Source organism: Dermacentor andersoni, chromosome 2 (genome assembly GCF_023375885.2).
Source record: "Dermacentor andersoni chromosome 2, qqDerAnde1_hic_scaffold, whole genome shotgun sequence".
Taxonomy (NCBI): Eukaryota; Metazoa; Arthropoda; class Arachnida; order Ixodida; family Ixodidae; genus Dermacentor; species Dermacentor andersoni.
In genome coordinates, this window is record NC_092815.1 from 228,540,178 (window position 1) to 228,558,661 (window position 18,484).

Below are 18,484 nucleotides of genomic sequence, written 5' to 3' on the forward strand. Positions count from 1 at the left end.
TTCTCTGACGTTCCCTCCACGGAGGCGGCGCTGGCAGGCCGGTTTCTCGCCGTCTTTTTTTTTCCTTGCCTGCTGCAGTTTGTTGCCGACACGAAATAGTTACCAGTTCAATAAAGTTATCTCGAACGTGTGCTTATTATGCAAAACAGCGCCTAGTACACTAGCACTAAGCTACCGTCGAAATCGGGAGCCGCGACGCGAGGGCCTTTCCGTGGGCAAACAGCACACACCGACCGTCTGAGCGAGGCTGCTCGCTTCGCTTGCACGTTTGCCCTTCGCAACGACTGCGTCGAGTAAACCAATTGTATTTAATTACGGGCTACCGAAGTGCACAGCGTTAATTGTTTTGGCAAAAATAAGCCCTCTTCATCGAGCTCGGGCTGAATCAAGCGCCGTCGGCCGCAGCGTCCGCCTAGCTATGCCTGCCGGCCGTATCGCTGGCTGTCACCGGAGCCGTCAGTGGACAACGCGCCGTCGTGAAGTGTTCTGTCATTTGCAGGGGCATAATTTTATTGACAACGTTCACGTAAAGCGAAGCAGTGTTGTGCAGAGTTGTTTATATTGCGTTTCTCGACGTGAATATGTACTCAAGCGGGGGGGGGGGGGGGGGGGGGCTGGATCTGGGCGGAGCTTACGCGCCGCTCGACCGTTCGGATACACGCACGTTGGATCGGACGCCAAATCGTACCGTGTGTCCCCTGCTTAAAGCTCGCTCATGGTTCGGCGTAAGTCCCTGTATATTCTTTATAAATAAGGAAGCCTACCTAGGCACTGTAAACCCAACAATTGGGGCCTAAATGCCTGCCCTCCTCCCAGCTGCGGCTTCGTTTGAGCGACAAAGTCCGATTTCGAAGGCCGTGCTTTTGTAAACTGCATGCCACTGAAGCGGTTGCGAATCTTGAAGGCGACATCCGCTTCATTTTTTTTTTTTAATATATACAGTACATTTTCTTAAACTTCGTATAAAAAAGTGCATATTTATACAAAGTTAACACTTTTGGACCCAAGAAATTTGTTAAAGTGTCCCTACCGATTGTTGTTAGGAAAAAACACGTAATTTTCTCATTTACGATACATTTTTCTAAAAACCGTAGAGTGGCGCCACTGCAGTATTTGTTTGGTCGACATACCACGTTGGTTGTAGTGAATGCGCCTTGCAGTAAGGCGGTATTTGAGTTATATTTTAGAAGTGCCTAGACAAAATCTGCTCCTTGTCGTGTGCAGTAACCATCGCAAACCCTCCGGACTTGTGTAACGCCGTTAGTTCGCCGTGTGTTTCGTGCGATCTACCAGTGTCGACAGCGAGTGTCTTACTACAGCGCCCGTCCGAGCTGCCTTTGTTCTGCCGAGCTGCCTGCCCGCGCTCTCGTGAAAAGTCTGGTACTGGAGCTTCGAATCGTAGTGTATGGAAGACTGTTGAAGGTTGTGCTTTTGTGGAGCTGGAGTTCATCGGAAGTTCTACAGTGCTTGCGCCAGAAAAACGTCGGTGCCTCGGTACCTTTGAGACGAAGGAGCGTTGGCCAAGTCTTTTTGAAAGGTAAGCAAGTTTGGCCCTTGCGCGCATTCTTGAACTTATGATTTACGTAATGAACGTTGTGTAACTAGCTAGAGCAACGCGCTTTCTGATCGTAGGTTGGCCGTCTTGCTGTGCACATTTAGCAAACAATTTCACGAAGGCTTCCTCTGATGTTACAGCGTACTTGCATTCTGCTGTAAAATATATGCTACCCGCCTTGATTGCTATGCCTGAATGGGCACACAATTATGGAAACACTGAAAGTTGCTGTTCGTTCGGTAGTTTTCTGGCAAGAAGTTATTCGTTATATATGCATTCCCGCAAGTACAGTACATGTGTAATGTATCCGTCGATGTATCATGGGCTTCGCGCGTTGGCACACGATTCCTATGTTTGACGCTTAAGCAGATAGAAGCTTGTATGAAGATTTTTCTATGTATACAGTTTGGTTTGGATTACCACGTCGCGAGAACCTGTGTATTGTTTATGTTCTTGAGTGTCTTCGCGTATTTGTCTTCTATGTTGCAGACCCGACATAGGCCGATATTACAGTAACGAAGTTTATTTTTAATCGAGACATTTCAGACACCGGCCTTTAAGAAAGACATAGACCAACCAATTCTTACGAACGGGATGCCAGCTCTTGCAATCGTAGGTTATACGGCAGTGCGTAATAAAGTAAGGACTGCGATTTTGTAGCGATACTTACCCCTCGATTCTATACCACTCTTGTCGCCCACCGCAAACGGCCGGCTGTTCCAGTACGTAGCACGGGCCGGGGCGACGGTCAAACCACTAACGAATAACGAAAAGGAATAGGATCGCTACAAAATCGCGATCTAGCTTTCAGAATGCTTTTCATGTGCTTAATATTTTTTTTTAATCCAATGCGCCACGTTTTACTGCATATTTGAGTTTTGTTTTTGATTGTCCTGGTAGCCTGTTGTTGCTGATTTCGTTCCTTCCTGAAACTTCGCTTGTTACAAAATATCAGTGTAACCTCCTTAGATATAACAAAGAGACATTTGTGCAACCAGACGCAAATTCATGCAGCTGGCTGTGTGAGGCTCTCTTTGCAATTCCACATGACACTGGTAAATCACAAATTCCCAGGTTCACAACACAATAAATTAAACATTTCTTACTTTTGAAGGCTATGCGGATTCTGGAGGCATCCCTACATCAAGCAGGAACCTGCTGCACTGCTGGAAGCTGGACAGCACGACAATAAAGCACGTGATCTGTGTGCTTTCTCAAAGGTGCGTACAAAACTGGCGCTGCCTTTCGAGTTGTAGGACACATTTGTGTAATATGCAATCATTTTACTGTATTGCCATTTTCAGGATTTCTAGTGGCTGATCACGAATTTTATGTTTTGGTGGAGTGCCCTCAGTTTAATGAATTTACCTAAAGTAGCCTCCTCTGAGTTAAATATAATTGGACGCTTGAGTAATTATGCCTTATATACTCCATGTAGACTATATTAATCTAGCCAAAATGCCTTTTTAAGAACCATGAATTGAGGTTTCGTGTCTCGAAAAATGCGTTGTACCGCCTAAAGACATGGTTTAGGCAAAAGTGCCTTAAGCAATGCTTTCGCACAAAAGTTGTATCATCAAGAGTTTCATAGAAGCCTGTGTGGTCAGTATGAAACATGACAAAGAAAGACATAGACCAACCAAATACAACATTAAAAGCAATACATTTTGGCTTCCATATGGAAGCCTTGTTCACAATAAGGCTAAAAAAAGTGGAAGTGCATATTTAATTAAGTAAGTTTTAGCATAAGATGGGTGTGGGCTCCTTGGTTTCAGATAAACGTGTGTCCTGTTGATTGCATCTCCAGGGAATCCGGGTACAGGCATGGCTTCCAATTTCTTTCCTGGCCGATTATGCTAGACACTATCCAGTCACTATTGTGTTTAGTCATTGCTGCATGCTCTGCCAAAGCATTTGATGCCACTCTTTTCTCATCCACGTAGTTCTGATGTTGGCGTAGCCATTGTTTAAAGTTGCCCATTGCCCTAATGTAGATAGTATTCATATACACATGTTATGTTTCAAAGGTCAGAATTCATGTCAGTAAAATTTTTGATACGGGTTGTTACTAGGATGGCTACCTCGTTGGTTTAGCATGGCTTGTCACTGGGATTGCTCTCTTGTTTGTTTAGCTTCTTGTCGGGTTCTTATGGATTTGATTTTGTGCACAATGAGATGTTACACACACACCTTGCATATACATGAAAAAAAGGTTTACAGCAGAGATAACATATATGCATGGGCATATATATGTGTCAATAAAATACCCGAGCCTCATTTCTGCCTACAGAAAAAGAAGTTATTTCTCCTCGAGGGCATGACTGCTTCCAATAATGAACCTCCAAGGGAAGGTTTTCTCTAATCCCCATTTTTGATATCTACATGCTTATGTGGCATGTACAAACTGGACGAGTGGTCTAAATTTTAAATTTGAGTAATAATTGCAATAAATAACTCATTTCACCTGTCTTCTAATGACTCTAAAATTCTATGCTTCTACCTTGCCAAACCTTTTATGAAATTAGTTTGATGAGGCCCAATATACAGGGCTTTCTAAATTGAAGGTATCAGTACCTATTAAAGACTGTGCTAACTATGAAAATGCTGCTTGTGTATGTGGTTTATTCATTTCTCAGACAAAAGCTTTATACCCAAGTGCAGTCAGTAAATCGAAAACAATTGCGTCTTGTTCAATAGTTCTCGAGCACTAGTGCGTCACTATAGTCGGATACAACTTTAGAAAAAAGGGGAGGCCCCGCCCAGATGACTGAAGCGCGACGTCCGATTGCCTCCGCGACTAAAATAATCCCGCTCAAAAAATCGTGCTTCGGAAACGCGCAATTCTCGGTATAAATAAAGACTTTGATGACTGGATTAGTAGAGCTCTCATGTGCTACAGCACATGCCAGATCGCGACAGAAAAATAACCCCGTGCCTTCCACAACGCTGCCCGTCGTCTGCTCTTTAGCGTAATAGCAAGTGGCAAAAGTAGAAAGAGCAACTCTGCATGGCATTTGTGCTTGTTTACATGTACACGGCAAATTTACTACTCCTGTTCCGAGCTTCAAATGAATCAGTTGCTACTGAACAAGTACTTATATAAAACAATGCATTTATCGCAACCATTACAAACCCAAGATGCTCAGTGTCAGCGAAAGCACCGGGTTAAAGGTGAGGAGGGAGGTCAAAGCTTCGCATATTTCGGGTGGCAAACTGTCGACACCCTCGTGAAAACGCCCACAAAATGTGGAGAAAAGAAGAAGCAGCACGAAGTAGGACACATGTGCGCTGAGGTCGTGTGCACGATTTCTTTCACCACAACGAGATACCGACGATCGAGAAGATCACTAACGAGTTCTCGAAGCGTATGTGGTGTTATGTTTGTGCCCTGGGATTTGCCTGACGGAAGGCCAGTGCTATGGTTTGTCGACCGTGGAGGCAGCATTCATCCCTGCATGGTGCCTGCCTGCTTCGGACACGACTACGTGCACGGCTCGGGTTTCCTCGCGGCTGCACGGCGTCCACGACGGAAGCAGCCACCGGATCACGGACTGCTTTTCGGCCCCTCCCCGTCCCGGCAGCAATGCAACCCCCCCTCCCCCTCGTTTGTCCGGCGGCGCCCGCACCACAAACGACTCCCGCTGTGTTGGGGACAGTTTCCAAAGGAGGGCTGTGTTTCGACCCAGTGCCTTGCAGTTGGTTCCCTTTGTCCTATGCGGGCCATAAAACTTGACCGGCGCACCATTCTGACCGACCGCCAAATCGTCCCGATGCCGCAGCGCGGTTCAAGGAAGCGCCGGCCACCGAGAGCGGCATTAGGACACCGGAGGCTGCCCGGACCCTCTCTCTCTCTACCTTGTTTCGTCCTTGGGGACTGTCTGGGGGATCTTTGGACTGAGGGGTGTTATTTAAGCAGCTTGCAGCTGCTCTGTTGGTCTCTGTCCTGATAACGACGACAACATGTAAACATTGTATAAAGAATTATTCGCAGAGAAAACTCTCCTCGTCTCTGACTCTGCGTGAAGCGAGGTCCAGACCTCCTGCCAGCCACACATACCTCAGCAAACGCAACAATGGATCTCCCATCACTGAAGCGGTGTACTGTGTGTCAAGCTCAGCAGCCAAGCATTCTCCCGTGGCCTCTCAAATAAATAAGCAGTTCATTTGATGATATATTCCTTTTAATGGAAGCCCAATTCTGAAAAAGCAACGTCCTGCACAGATCATGCTCAATATAAGCGTTGGCATGGAAACGTGCTGAAATGCCGGAAAATCTTAATGCAAATGCAGTTATTAATCCTGAATAACTATGTGGAGTCCGAAATGCTCATTCGGGCATCCACTGTCCAGCTTCACACGAAAAAGCAGTAGTCAACGTGAATGAAATTGACAGCCACTCTTAGCAGCCTGCACGCCAAAGCACATTGTGCTTTGCATGCAGTTGTGCTGCCCCTACTGTTTTTTACAGCCCGTTGAGATGAATAATGCCAATGTCAGAAGGCCCAATACTCTATTGGGCAGCCACCTATGAGCATGACGGGCCCTGTGATGAAATAACAGTCATCAGGGCACGCTTCAAAGGCACCTTTAGCAGTCTGCACGTCAAAGCCCAGTCAAGCCGTCACCACTGTTGGTGAAACGGCAGCAATCAATGCGAGAATGACAGCCACTGTTGGCAGCTTGCATGCAAACTCACATTCATGTGGTGGCATTGTTTATTTTGGTTACCTGGCCTAGGCAAGTAATGCGAATATGACAACAATTATCAAACATCATTAGCTTAGTTAGGCCCAATATACTCAGTCGGGTAGCTATTAATAGCAGTAGTCGAGGGCACGCTTGAAAGGCACCATTAGCAGTCTGCACGTCAAAGCGCAGTCAATCCGTCGCCACTGTTGGTGAAATGGCAGTAATCAATGGAGAATGACAGCCACTGTTGGCAGCTTGCATGCAAACACACATTCATGTGGTGGCATTGTTTATTTTGGTTACCTGGCCCAGGCAAGTAATGTGAATAAGAGAACAATTATCAAACATCATTAGCTTAGTTAGGCCCAATATACCCAGGCGGGTAGCTATTAATAGCAGTAGTCAAGGGCACACTCAAAAGGCACCATTAGCAGTCTGCATGTCAAATCACAGTCATACCGCAGCCATTGTTGTATTTGTTTATCTGACCGGGCAAGTAACACCAATGTAAGCACAATTATTCACCCTGAATAGCTCTGCTAGCATTGTGCTAAAAAATGCTGAGTGAAGTTGAATGTGTTTTATTGAGGCAATTATTTAATTCACAAGCCATCGGCATGTCGATCAACGGCCGGGTTCAGACAATGTCATTTGTGAAGTAATAAAGGGTGAAAGTTGCAAAAGCTCTTAGTGCACTGCTTTGCTGGGCTCCATTCACTGAATAATGTCTTTGCAACGGCGAAAGCGTCAGACAGAAATCACACCCCATATGCAGTGAAACCGTTTGTTTACTAAGACTGCATGCATGAAAAATTCAACAGCATAGCAAGGTGTTTCACAATATGCAGCCTTTCATGTGCACTTCTGGCTAGCTGCCACATGCACTGACGCATAAACATGAACAGAGGTATGAGGCAAAGTTACTGTGCAACCCACATGACGCTTTTAAGAAAATGTATCTCTGAACCTTTCTGTTTTGATAGGCGATCAAAATTTGTTTTGAGCAAGTTGGTTAGTCACATTGCAGCAACAGCACAAGAAACAAGGACAGAAAACGCAGCGAGTAGGCAGATTGAGAAGACGAGGTAGACCAGCGAGAAAGGTTTTAATGAGATGGAAGAGGCCAGTTGTGCAGTGTACAGGAGTTAGTGCTTTGAATGAGATTGGCTAATGAAAATGTGTAAAGACTTTGCTGAAAGAAAACTAGCAAAAACAAATGCTAATATAAAATAAAAGGACAAATATGAGTAAGTGCAAACACGCATGGAAGCAGGAACGCTGGCAACACAACTTATGCGTGACTGTGCCACAGCACGCATTCTACAGCTTGCGTGCGCGGTGAGCACTGGTGGAAAGAAATCAATCGACGGTGCTATACACAACGCTCGAACACCGCTGTTAGACGCTCGGCTATCTCACTGTTGACAACAATCATTCACGCTAAGTTGACGGCGACAAATCTTTGCATTGGAGGCTTCTTTTGCAAATATTTTCTGTTGAGACGCTCGTAGGTTTGTTTCACGCACGCACGCTTTTCTAATTTCTCCTCAGAATGGTTTTGCTCCATCACTTTACCCCGTCCGACGGAAAATGCAGCGACACGGTACACGAACTCACCCGCAGCTGACAGCAGGCACCAGACTTTGGCAAACTTTTCTTGTCCTAACTTCACTCGGGAGTGAAATAAAAAACATGGAACAAACAGGCAGGATGTGTGTATGCAGCAGTCACCGAGACATCCTGTTTTCAGGCAAAGCATAGCGCAGCATCAGCAAAGCTCGCTGCAATGTTTCTTCGCCGGATCACGGCTTAGAATACACGCACGCAGCACAGATGCCGCATCGTAAGCTCGCAGTAATATTTCCGGCATGATAGACAATGACAAACTGTTTGGGAATTCACTGTGACGAGGCATTGACGCGCACAGCTGACGCGACTTGGCCTAGTTTGAAGCCCGGGCGGCCATCTCCGACGGCGGGCCACCGGCCGTCCGGCGCATGACATCAGTCCAGAGTGCGCAACCATTAGTGGATGCTCGTGTGCATCCGCCTCGGAGGAGTAAACGCCTCTGTTTTTCTAAAGTTGTATCCGACTATAATCGAGCACAGCTTGACCCTTGTCCTAATACTAAATCAGGCTTGAAGCTTTCAATGTCTGCTAATCGCTAGAACAGCACCAGATCTCATTCTGTGCCAAGGGGTGGAACGCATTCGCTAAGAGCTAGGCAGATGAATGTCTTTCTTTCGCATTGAAGTTCCCAATACTTTCTAGTCTTAGGTGAAAGTACACAGCTCAGCACAACGCACGTATGGTATACGTAAGGGTACTTTGTTCTTTAAACCATATCAACAAGAAGCAGCTACTTCCGTTTTTGCACACCTTACCCTATTTCCTAACCTTTCCTTGATCAAAAGTGTAGAAAATTAATCTGTGCTTGTTCTATTGTTTCACAGGTAGACATCGGCGACGGTGTATATGTTGAAAAGTGCCTGCTGAAGAGGCTGCGCCTGGATGCTAACAACTCAGGCTTTCAGTTCGCGGGGGCCTCCTTAAGGCTCCTTTTACAAAAGAAGAGATTGAAGGGAGGCGCTACACATGGATGCGCAGCGATTGTTTGTGACATCGTCACTGCTGGCAGGCCTGGCCTGCCTTTTCGCTTCGTTCTGGGTCTTCCACGTTATCTACTCGAAAAAGGCCCACAGGATTTTGACATTTATTGAGCACTGCTTTCTGGATTTGAGCTACACAAAGCTGCAGGTGAAAGCATTGGATTTAGTCAATATTTACAAGAACTATTGCTAGGCAAAAAAATTTTCAGATGCATATCCTCAAGAAAGTTTCTGTAAAAATTATTTTGCCTAACAAAAGCACTCGTGGGTTCTGTGGCTGGCAGCTTGCCCAAGCCATGTAGCACAGTGCTTGCTTTAAAGGGACACGAAAGGGAAAATTTATTTGAGCGTTATTAAATCATTTTTCTACAACACCGAAAAAACAACTCCCTCCATGAGAATTGGCTTGATAAGCCAGATAACTTGCAAAAACGAAAACTGGTGTCGCCACCACCACCACCTTATAATTCCTGCACCAGCTCGCTGTGATATGGAATTTGACGGTGTCTGTTCGGGTCTAGCTAATGTTCTACTGGCCAATATTGATGAATTCTGTTGTAAAAGTGTCAAAGAATATACTTAGTTGAAGTATGACACCACACTGATGTGCGGGCACTGCATAAAACTTGAAAGTTAAATCTTCATTTTCTCATCTATTAATCCGCTTATTGCCCTAATGTTCATGAATACAGTTCTGAAAGATTGTTTTATCAGTCTAAAATGATTTATTGTTTCTCTTTAGTATCTCTGTAATGGACCTTTAGCAACAAAATGTGTGTTAGTTTGCGACAGGTATTCTCAGCGGGGGCAAGAGCACCAGCAGCATGCTCAGTGATTCTGTACCAACTGATAATTTGAAGGATGTCCTGTGCCACTAGGGTTAGGCCAACATGGCTCTGTGTTAATCACCACAAGTGTATTATGCAAAACTTAATGGCCCAGAAATTGGTAATTCAGGGGGGAGTTGAATTAGCTGTTTATTTTTTTCTTCTTTATCATGGACTTCTCACATTACACTTTGTCACAACACATTCACTTTAAAGTAACTGGAGAATAAGGTGGTTTGGTATTCAGACATGCTTTCTGTGTGTAAACAGTGTTAGATGAGCAATACAAAGATACACCATAGATGCTGACTGGCAACATGAAGGGGTTTGAGGGCAGCTACGAATATACATCCTTGTAGTCGTACCTATAGCACTATGTTCAATTTGTCACACAAGCATATGGCATCCATCACAACTGCATGCCTAGAAAAAGACAAGGGCAACACACTCAATTACCTTTTATTCTATCTAAGAAGCACTACAATATTTAGGCAACGAAATTGACATCTGGCTTGTACCCATAAGTACTGCAATACAGTTGTATAACATGTTCCTCTTGTGTGGAAAAAGGGCTGCATACGTTTTCTTTGAGCACAAGGGGGAGTGGTATCAGTTAAAGCCCCTCCATCCACGCGCCACTGCCGCTTTCTTAAGTAGCGACAACCTTTGTTGTGCGCCGCCTTTTCCCCTGACATCAAATCCGGTTCCAGCATTTCCAGTTTCAAAGTTTCCGGTTCCGGCGTTACCGCTTCCTGGAGTTGTGCTGCGGGAATTTCCGCTTTGACTGCCGATGGTGAGATGCCCACGCATGCTTAGCAGAGCTGTGGTAGTCACCATGAGAAGAATGCAAAGGCGACAAGCTGTTGTATTCCGCTGAAGTAGTAATTCGCGGTCGCTGTTTTCTAAATGCACGAAAAATGGCAGTGGTCTCCAAGCGCCCAGGCACTACATTCCACTGTACGTTGTCTCGTGGCACAACCCGTCGCAGGTTGACGCGAAACAGCGAACACGATCAGATCGCTGGTTACAATAGGCGGTGGTACTTGGATGGAATCGCATTCACAGTTTAAACCGCAGCTGGTGCAATTAAAGCCTCTCCATCGACGCAAAAGTAAACAACGTTAAGAAAACATAGCGTTACTTCCACTCGGAACAGGAAGCTGCAGCTATGGAAGTTCCGCTTGACGCCGGAAGCTAAGGGGGCGAGTGGCAGAGGAACGTGGAGGAAGAGGGTAGGTTGGCGGTACTTAACCTGGTCGGCGGAAACGTGTATGAAGGGGCTTTAGTATCAGTTAATGGCTGTTTTCACATATATGTTTTGTCGTGTGTATTAGCAATAACCACTTTCCTTATCTGAGAGAGGTCATTTTTTAGAAAGTTTGAAAGTTTATAGAACATGTTGCTCATGGTTGTTGCAGTTTTCTTCCTAACTATCCATTCATTGCACTGTGCACCCATGTCTTGGGCAACTAGCTGTTTGAAGGTCAGCATGCTATCGATGGGTCTAATGATAATCTCTAGTGCCCTCTCATTTGCTTGTTGCAATACTTAAGAGTTAGATTTTGTATGTTGTGTCACTTGTTTATTTTCACTGTACTTTAGTTTCACTACATCTTGAATGTGTTGTGATAGTTTTTCTTTTGCAATGAAAGATATGCTGGGCAGTTGCCGACACTAATGTTTCGCTGGGGCAGTAATGGTCATTAGCAGCAGATGCTAGCTGCCCTTAAGTGCAATGTTTTTATGTTGCATAGTATTGTTCATGATCCATTGAATGCACTGCACGCGCATGTTGTGGACAACTGCCTGTTTGAAGAAATTATCTGCATATTCAGTGGGTCTAATGTGAACATCTCTACTACTGACTTAGCTTCACTACATCTTGAATGTGTTGTGATAGTTTTTATTTTGCCGTGACAGATGTGGTGGGCAGTTGCCGGCACTAATGTGATAGTACGAATGCTTGCTGTATTTACCACATGGTTGTTTCATTTCGTCTGAGGCAGTAGTGGCCGTTAGCAGCAGATGTCATTTGGCCTTAAGTGCAATATTTTTATGTTGCATAGTTTTGTCCATAATCATCCATTGAATGCACTGCAGACCCATGTTCTGGACAACTGCCTGTTTGAAGGAATGATCTGCATATTCAGTGTGTCTAATGTGAACATCTCTAGTACTGCCTGTGTATTTGTGAGTTAGATTTTGTATTGTGTGTCATTTTGTTTTTGCTGTGCTTTAGTTTCACTACATCGTGAATGGGTTGATAGTTTTCCTTTTGCAGTGAGAGATATGATGGGCAGTGGCCGGCACTAATGTGATAGTACGAATGCTTGCTGTATTTACCACATGGTTGTTTCATTTTGTCTGGCGCAGTAATGGCCGTTAGCAGCAGATGCCATTTGGCCTTAAGTGCAATATTTTTATGTTGCATAGTTATGTTCATACTAATCCATTGGATGCACAGCACACCCATGTTCTGGACAACTGCCTGTTTGAAGGAATGACCTGCATATTCAGTGGGTTTAATGTGAACGTCTCTAGTACTGACTGTATATTTATCAGTTAGATTTTATATTGTATGTTGCTTGTTTTCACTGTACTTTAGTGGGATTGCACATTGAATGTGTTGTGATGTATTTTATTTTGCTATGAGAGATCTAATGGGCAGTTACCAGCCCCCAGTCTGTGTATTAGTACAAATATTTATTATGCTTATCACAGCATTTTATAAGGCTATAGTTTTGTGATGATTAACTCATGCCTGACTTTTTTATGAGAAACATGTCACAACTAATAAACAATCACTCATGCTTGGGATCCATGAAATCATCCTTGTAATCTTTCAATTGTCTTCGAACTACTTCCACATCAGGCCCAAGAAACTCCAGAACGCGCTTGAAGAATTACTCTCGGAAAGAACCGAGAAAACCTGATGAACGAGGTAAAAAAATACTCCGAGATCAGCTCCAAGAAACCACAGAATGGGCTTGAAAATTTCTCTCAGGTAGAGCTACGAAACCTTGATAACGAGGTAAGAAAATACCCCGACATCAGTACCAACTCGAGAATAGGCCTGAAAATAACTCCCAGGAATAGCCTAGAAAACTGGATGAATGATGTAAAAAAGTAATCCCACATCACCTCCAAAAAACTCCAGAATGGGCTTGAAAAATTACTATCAGATAAAGCTGAGAAAAGTTAATGAAGGAGGTAAAAAAATACTCTCACATCAGACCCAAGAAACTCGCGAATGGGCTTGAAAAATAACTCTCAGGAATAGCCGCTAGAACTTCGTGATGGGAGTAAAAATATAGTCGCACTATCGACCCTAAAAACCTTCCCACAGATTAAAAAATTACTCTCGTTTCTACATACAAAAAACTTGGTCAGCATGGTAGTAAATTTTTACCTCGACTGGTACGTAGTAAAAAAAACCCAGAAACGGGAATGCGATACAGGACGAGCGGTTTACTCCCGTTTCGCGTTATTTTTGTTTAGTGTGTAGAGCCATCAGTCTCTCTATGGATGTGCACATGGGCAGTCCCAGCGCTCTTTTTACGCATTTTCTCATTAGAGAAACAACGTTTTCTGTTTCCATCACTTTCAAATCGAGATATGGCGCTGGGAAGCTCACCCGGCTGAAGATGTACGCCTTTATTAGTGTAATCAAATATTTCTCCTTTAAACCTCTCCCTTTCCGGGCCACCCGCCTGATTAGGCTCACCGTCTGCCTCGCGTGATTCTGCGGCCTCTTGATTGTCTCGCCATTATGGCCGCGTGACTGGAGAATCAGGCCCAAGATTCTGATTTGCTCGCCTATTGGTACCTGCTTACCCGCCACTGTAATTTTGATCTACGACAGGGCCTTGCACCTTAAGTGCTTCGAATTGAATATAAACAATTCTGATTTCGGCGGCGAGCACGCTAGGTCTCTCTCGGCCGCCTAATCTGCTATGATGTCGCTGGCAGCATGGAGGAGGCTTCCGACGGCCGAATCACTTCTCCGGTTGACCCAGAGGGTGATATCATCCGCATACATACTAAAGTTTATTCCCTCGAGCTTCGCCAATTGCTCGGGGAGTTCCTTCATAGCCACGTTTAAGAGTAGGGGAGACAGCACTTATCCCTTGGCCGCACCCTTACTCCCTAGCTCAATTATGGAGGATTCCAGCGTATGGAACTTCATAGAGGCAGTTCTGCCCATCAGGAAATCCCTGATGTACCGATATGTCCTGGTACCTACATTAATATTGTTCAGCCCTTCCAGTACCGCCTCATGGTTTACGTTGTCGAAAGCCTTCGTAAGGTCCAGCCCCAGGTTTGCTCTTGCATCTTTAGACCTTGAGTCAATTATATCATGTTTGATTTGGAGCATGACGTTCTGCGTACACAAGTGAGGTCGGAACCCGACCATCTCATGTGGCCACAGATCAACATGCTCCGTGAAGCCCATCAGTCTGTTCTGCACGACCTGCTCCATCAGTTTCCCCACGCATGAAGTTAAGGAAATTGGCCGTAAATTTGTCAATTGCGGAGGCTTCCCGGGTTTCGGAATTAAAATTACGCTTGCCGCCTTCCACTGATGTGGGAACTCGACTTTATCCCAACATTCCTGCATGTACTCCGTGAGATACCTAATGGAGTAATCGTCTATGTTGCTGGGCATATTTTTCGTTACCACGTCGGGGCCCGGAGCCGACTTTGTTTTAGGTCTTACAATCTCTGCCCTCAATTCCGCTTTTGTGATGAAGGCGTCCAACGCCTCGTTGGGAGCTCCACCGTAGTTGGGAAGTGGAGTTAGTAATAATAATGCCTTAATAATAATAGCTTTATTCATGAAAACAAGTGGTACACAGTGGCAAGGCATTAGGAAAAAAAATTCTACAAGAAAGCAACATGTCTGGTCCTTATAACCAGAAGGCCCAAAAGGCAGGAGACAGCTAGGAGCGACAAAAAAAGCAAAGAGGAAGAATGAGAAGAGAGAAAGGAAAGAGAGAGTAAGGACACATAGTGCATAGATCTGATTTAAACAATTTTGCTGCGCACATCAATGATCTCGGGATATTTCCGATGTTCGCGATGTTTCCTCCACGTACGTCTCACTTAATTTGTTGATGAAATAATCATCCTTCCCTTGGAATGTGTGCCTCGCTCTTACCAATCTTATACCGGACTGAGTCTTCGAGGTTTTGGGGTCCAACAAATGCCGTAGGACGCTCCATCTCTTGGAGAGGTTCATGCTCCCCTCAATTTCGTCACACTTGTTGCCCTAATTTTGTTGGCATAATTTCCAAGTATATTCTTCGATTTCCATATTATGCCTCGCAATTCTCCTTCTGAGGTTGCAGTTCCATTGCTGCTTTTTGAGACGACGTTCCATGCTTTGCTTAACTTCCCGCATATGCAGAAGACGGCTGTCCGCAACCTCCGGGGCGTTATGCTCTTGAGCGTTCTTGTCGTCTCTCCAGCGTCCGATTTGAGAACCGTCACCGATTCCTCGATGTTTCTCATGGGAAAGAGTCCTCGCGGAAATTGAAGTCGTTTCCCCCTTTGGGTTCGCGTTGTCGACTCTGATGTCCCCCACCAGAGGTCACTGTACGTTCCATCTGCTCCCACTGTCGCTTGTCGACTTCGTAGCGAGTGTAGAAGAGTTCTCGACACTTGGGGTCTCCTAGGGTGTGGCCTTTGCCGTTCAGCTGGCATTTCAGCTCACACTTGTTTTCATTTGACGGGTTCTCGAGGCCGCAGCCACGGCACTTGACGTTCGTTGGGTCCGGGCACATGTCATCACAATGCCCGAGTCGGCCACAGGCGACGCACGCTTCGTTTTTTTACGGCACAGCTGGCATCTGTGTGGCGCCCCCTTGGGATAAATCCATCTTGAGACTTCTTTATCCTTTAAGAGAATGAAGAACGACTGTGAATCTTTGCCCAGTCTGCGCACGCCTCAAATCTCGGCGTTATACTCGCGGTCTAGGCGGTACATAATTTCTTCGATAGAGTATCCGAGCGGAACCCTTTGGATGACTTCCTTGCCGCAGCGCTCGGGGGTGGCCACGTAGGCAAAAGTATCCACCTGTTCGCCGTCGGATATGAGGTGTTTCCCGTTCGCGTACTTCAGCATCCTCTCTGAACTTGTAGTGATGACCAGAACTGAGTGCAGCTTCATACTTGGAGTTATTAAATCCTCCTTCTCTTCCGGTGGGTTGATGCCGGCCGACATTCTGGTGGTGTCAGCCATATATTCTGTTCCATATTTGGTAAGCTTAATTAGGCCGCCACATGGTCGGAGAACACTTTCTCGGTGCCGTCTGCAATGTGCGTCTCCTGATGCTCGATCAACTTCGGGCCGCCATTTTCCTGCCCTGCTTGCCCTCTCCTGGGCTCGCTGTTTCGCAGTTCTCTATCCACTCTTCTCTAGCGGCACGTATCTTCCTACTTCGCTCGGGTGCCATTGTCCTGGTACCGAAAATTCCCCGGGTGTATCCGTTACTTCCGCAATAACCATGATTCACAGCTTTCGCGCGACTACGATTGGCAAACGATCCCCCGGTGGGAGCGCCGCGGGCCCGGTCGGCCGCGGTAGGCTTAACGCCCTTAGGCTCAACTCAGCTCCGTGCTGCGCCAAACGCACGAAGTCCAAAAATGGCGAAAATAAAGTCCCACTTGCCGAAAAACCGGTATCCTCGTGCTCCACTCGTGTTCCGTCGTCGGTTGAGCATAAAAATCAGGAAAACAAGACCGAAAGACTGCTGAAAAAGGCCAAAATTCGCAGAGCCCTTCGGAAGAACGTCCGCTCCGCGTGAGAACAGAAAATGCTAGCGCGCTTGACCAAAGCGGCCATGGTGTCAGCCGGCCCCGAGATACCGCGACAGCATGGCTCGCTAGCTTAAATAAACCCTGGCTACTGCGACCACCTCTTCGATTCGCCTGCCCCTATTTGATGATCCGGACGACCAAGTCCAGCTATGCCAGCATCAGCACACTGACTTTACCAAGGTGAGTAGTGACGTGGCCTCACATGGTTCGGCACATGTCCCGCGATCGTAGGTTGTCCGCAAATGCTACACTGACATGCCGGGCAGCTGGTTCATCCAGCTAAACAGCCATTTCTTTTTCAACAAGGATCCAGGCTCCAGCTGCGTTCCAGGCTGTGGCTGTCAGCCCCGGCCTTGACATTTACGAGTACTTGTGGGCAGCCCTTCTTGCTCACCTCGAGTGCTCACTCTCCTGCAGCCGGTGCTTCGTCACAACAGCTCTTGCCATCTATCACGTCTTTCTGCGTATTGTCGTCCCACACCACCTGCGTCCACCCGTGCCGGTTGTCAGCACGCACTGACTCCAGCACCAAACCTCTACTCGGTCCGCGAGCTTCCTTCCCAGCTCACAGGCCACGGCGCGATGGCTCTTTCCAAGGGGTCCAACAAGTGCCGTAGGACGCTCCATCTCTTGGAGAGGTTCATGCTCCCCTCAATTTCGTCACACTTGTTGCCCTAATTTTGTTGGCATAATTTCCAAGTATATAAATGCAAACTCATGTCATTTAATCGAAAACGTAATCCTCTCCTGTTCCCTTATACAATTTCGCACGTCACGATAGCATTAACACAGTCTTACAAATACCTAGGCGTAACGTTGTCTAACGATCTAACCTGGAACGCGCATGTCACTAGAGTGATATCATCTGCTAACAGAAGCCTTGGTTTCCTAAAACATCATCTACGTTTAGCGCCACCAAACCTAAGATTGCTTGCATACAAGTCACTCGTACTCTCTCAGCTGGAATATGCCTCTGCCATCTGGAGCCCTAACCAAAAATATTTAACAAACTGTCTAGAATCAGTGCAGAATCGTGCCACAAGATTCATCCATTCATGCTATTCATATAATGTCAGTATATCATCGTTAAAAGCAGAATCCGGCTTAACAAGCCTGACTTGTAGGCGTCGTATCGCTACTATGTACTTATTTCATGGGTTTTTTTACAGCTCACTTCATCATCCACCCTACATCAGTCCTCCTGCACGCATTTCACTCCGCATTGGTCATCCCTTTCAAGTCGCCCGTCCACGTACGCACACTACCACTTTTGCCACATCATTCTTCCCACGTTCAGCCTCGGACTGGAACGGCCTTCCACACGACATCGCCGCAATCACCTTCACATCGATGTTTTTGAACTGTTTAATTAACATATTTACCAGCGAGCAAACTTGTACCTAAACATCTTTCCCTTGTGTATATAATTTATTTTAATAGCTACCCACCCCTTATGTAATACCCCCAATCCTGGGAGCCTTTAAGGTAATAAAGTGAAGTGAAGTGAAGTGAAGGAATTCACTGGGCTAAACGCAAGCGCTTTTGGCTAGTCTACGGTTCGTCGCTCTCCTTCCTTGGACGTTCCCAAAAGCTGCCCGCTTTCCATCCTGAGGCATCTCGCTCATCACCAATTCAGATGATCTACCACCAGCTCCACAAGGCGGAAATTTCCCTCTCGCAGGCACGGCGATGCCACACGCACAACCTTCATGATGCATTCAGTGACCACCCTAACCCTGATGCTATCGGCATTCGAGATTCTACTGCAAGCAGCAGCATGCGAGCCTTCCGATGTTCTGTGCTCACACCTTCCGCGGATGCATGGCCTACAGAAGTTTTTGCAGGAGCAACTCTCCCATCTGGTTTCTTGAGCTCGAAAATCACTTTTATGTCAACAAGACGAGTGACAAATCCTTGCTCTATCTCCTCGCAAGTCCCGAGCGACCAGAAGGTTTACTTTTGGAGCTGTGATTTCTACAGGCCCG

General features: G+C 46.0%; 1 long non-coding RNA gene across 1 annotated transcript; it reads left to right on the forward strand.

Annotated features, from left to right (window-relative positions):
• The first annotated feature begins 601 nt into the window (after nucleotides 1-601).
• Nucleotides 602-12,506, forward strand: LOC126539968 (uncharacterized). The gene is made up of 3 exons (XR_007601431.3): nucleotides 602-1,537; nucleotides 2,670-2,775; nucleotides 8,698-12,506. It is a non-coding gene; the product is annotated as an uncharacterized lncRNA (long non-coding RNA).
• The last annotated feature ends 5,978 nt before the right edge of the window (nucleotides 12,507-18,484 follow it).